This window comes from Schistocerca nitens, unplaced genomic scaffold (assembly GCF_023898315.1).
Source record: "Schistocerca nitens isolate TAMUIC-IGC-003100 unplaced genomic scaffold, iqSchNite1.1 HiC_scaffold_351, whole genome shotgun sequence".
In the NCBI taxonomy this organism is placed as follows: domain Eukaryota; kingdom Metazoa; phylum Arthropoda; class Insecta; order Orthoptera; family Acrididae; genus Schistocerca; species Schistocerca nitens.
The window spans coordinates 3,192,121-3,195,360 of NW_026045885.1; the positions used below are offsets into that span (position 1 = coordinate 3,192,121).

The following is a 3,240-nucleotide window of genomic DNA, read 5'->3' on the forward strand; positions in this document are numbered from 1 at the left end:
TAAAGCTGTGTGGACGGGGCGTGTGAGTCGTGCCTGGGTAGCTCAGTTGCTAGAGCATTTGCCCGTGAAAAGCAAAGGTCCCGAGTTCGAGTCTCGGTCCTGCACACAGTTTTAATCTGCCAGAAAGTTTCATATCAGCGCACACTCCGCTGCAGAGTGAAAATCTCATTCGAGGTGTGGCAGGTTCCCCAGATGTTGCCCGCTAACGACTGTCCCACCTCAACAGCCGTATATCTCATCAGTTCCGACTACACCTTGTGACTGAGGAGTTTCTTTATAGAGGTTTTTACTCTCATCGCAATCCGGACGGTCGAGCCAAGACCCCCGTTCCCTATGACACAATGTTCCACCGCTGTGCCACACAGTGGTCACTGAAGCATTAACCGTGCTTAGAGGACCAGCAGCTTTTACCAGACCCTAACTGAGGAACCATGGGATCACCAAGCCCGTACCCAGCAAACGAATGCTGAGCCCCTGAGGGCTGCAAAAGTCACCACCGTCGCCATCGTACTCACCGTCGACACCCTGAGGGTCCAGGGTCGACGCCTGGGTCTTCCACGCTCCACCACCGTCGCTGCCACCTCCACGCCGGCTCCAACGCCTCCGGCGTCGCCTCCACCGCCGCCGACGCATGCATGCCGCCGACCCTTCAAACTGTAAGTGCCACCTGCAATTTGTCTTTTGGCGAGTGCTTACGTGCACAGTGTCCATTGTAGGAGTCTTTGTTTTCATTATATTGCTTGTCTAGTTGCGTTCATTTTTACAACCAATCCTCCAAAAACGAGAAGGAGGTCAAGAAGCAGCACGGAAAGCTCCCTCCTCAATCCAGTAGAAGCATTTCAAAAACAAGTAGAGCGGTTAATCCAAAAGAACCAAAGGCTAGAAAAATAGTTGACTAGAATGTTAGAGTCAAACAAAATGGGGGACTTTGTGCACAGACAGCCACCATTAACTCGAATGATAATGTAAGGATAGAAATCGACCTTCAGGCCGTTCTTGATCATGAACAGTTTTTAATTCAGAGTGTAGAAGCGGGGAAACAACTTGAGGCGCTACAACAGAAAATCCACGCTCACCTCCGCCCCCTCCCCTGAGTGCACACGAGTGCAGACGTGATTAACTAACGCTGTCGACACCACCTGCGAGGCCGATAGTAAGACTAGCCTAGGCAGACTGCTGGATAGAACCGCAGTTCTTGCAGCGGACTCACACAAACATCAACCACACTAGCCATAACTACATCCATACCGCACCCTTCCCACTATGAAATTTACACCCTCTTTTTTTATGGAAAACCAAATGAAAACGTAAACATATTTGTTCGAAACGTTCAGGACACGTAAAATACGTGCGTGGCTCGAAGATTTTATGCTTAACATCACCTGTATGAAGTTCGTGGGCAATGCAGGGATTTATGTGGAATCCGTAGAAGAGTTAAAGAACGAGCGCCACTGTGACAAAAGAGGAATGAGTTATTACCGGGATCAGTTGTCTACTTTGCGGCGAATACCGAATGAGGAGTTTGAGGCTTTTACTGACAGAATTCGGGATGTTTCGTGTTGCACCTATGTATTAGGGCCAGATGCCGCACGAAATGGTGCGCTCACAGAGGAAGCAGAGTATCGAGCAATAGATGTCTATATCAAAAGGGATAAACCCACACATACGGACACAGGTTGAAGTTGCCTGCCCCAGGCCCCGCCTTCCCTGAATGAAGCCGAGCCGTCAGCGTTGCCTTCCTATGGGACGAGGCTTATAAATTCGTAGCCCCGCCTCCAAGGAGAGGTGAGCAACGCCATGTGTTTGCGGAAGTGGCCAACTGCCGCCGATGTGTCCAGACCGGTCAGGTCGCTGACCGTCGACTGGCTCCTGTTCTCCGTCTTATGAGGAGGCGCTGTCGCCAGATACAGGACCGATGAAGTTTCGGTCGCGGGACTGTACCCGTAAACAAGCCAAATCAGAAACACACAAGTGAGGTAAACGCAGTCTCCCCCGGTTAATCTCCGAAGAAACTAGGCCGGGGTTCTAGTACTAACAGGAATACGGATCGTGGCAACCAAAACAATCCCAAAGGCACCATTCCGAGGCAAAACTGTAAGGGAAGCTTTTCCTCACCATCTGTTATACCAGCTGGGTACAGAGGTGGAAGAACTGGCAGCCCACCCCGTTACTGCCTACCACTCAAGCGAACAGTAATGCAGATCAAAAGAGAATACGAGATCGTACGTATCAATGAGGAAATGTTTAATCAAGACTAGAAATCTACTCTGTAGGAATCAGCATGGGTTTCGAAAAAGAAGGTCGTGTGAAACCCAGCTCGCGCTGTTCGTCCACAAGACTCAGAGGGCCATAGACACGGGTTCCTAGGTAGATACCGTGTTTCTTGGCTTCCGCAAGTGGTTTGATACAGTTCCCTACAAATGGCTCTGAGCACGATGGGTCTCAACTGCTGTGGTCATTAGTCCCCTAGAACTAAGAACTAGTTAAACCTAACTAACCTAAGGACATCACACACATCCATGCCCAAGGCAGGATTCGAACCTGCGACCGTAGCGGTCTCGCGGTTCCAGACTGCAGCGCCAGAACCGCGCGGCCACTTCGGCCGGCAGTTCCCTACAGTCGATTAATGAACAAAGTAAGAGCATACGGACTATGAGACGAATTGTGTGATTGTATTGAAGAATTCCTAGATAACAGAACGCAGCATGTCATTTTCAATGGACGGAAGTCTTCCAAAGTAAGAGTGATTTCTGGTGTGCCGCCTGGGGAGTGTCGTAGGACCGTTGCTATTCACAATATACATAAATGACCTTGTGGATGACATCGGAGGCAACTGCCTTGCCGCAGTGGATACACCGGTTCACGTCAGATCACCGAAGTTAAGCGCTGTCGGGCGTGGCCAGCACTTGGATGGGTGACCATCCGGGGCGCCGTGTGCTATTGCCGTTTTTCGGGGTGCACTCAGCCTCTTCGGTAAAGCAGATGCCATACTGAGATTCAGTGGGAGAATCCTAAGGAAATGCAATCCGAAAACAAAGGAAGTCGGTTACAGTACGCTTGTTCGCCCACTGCTTGAATACTGCTCAGCAGTGTGGGATCCGTACTAGATAGGGTTGATAGAAGAGATAGAGAAGATCCAACGGAAAGCGACGCGCTTCGCTACAGGATCTGCCACAAGGCAGAAGATTCCGCTGGTGCACTTCAAATATAATCAAGTTACGTTAAACTCCACAGGAGGCG

General features: G+C 50.3%; 1 pseudogene; it reads left to right on the plus strand.

The window, feature by feature from the left end:
• Nucleotides 1-2,828: 2,828 nt before the first annotated feature.
• On the plus strand, nucleotides 2,829-2,946 carry LOC126228029 (5S ribosomal RNA; annotated as a pseudogene).
• Nucleotides 2,947-3,240: the final 294 nt, after the last annotated feature.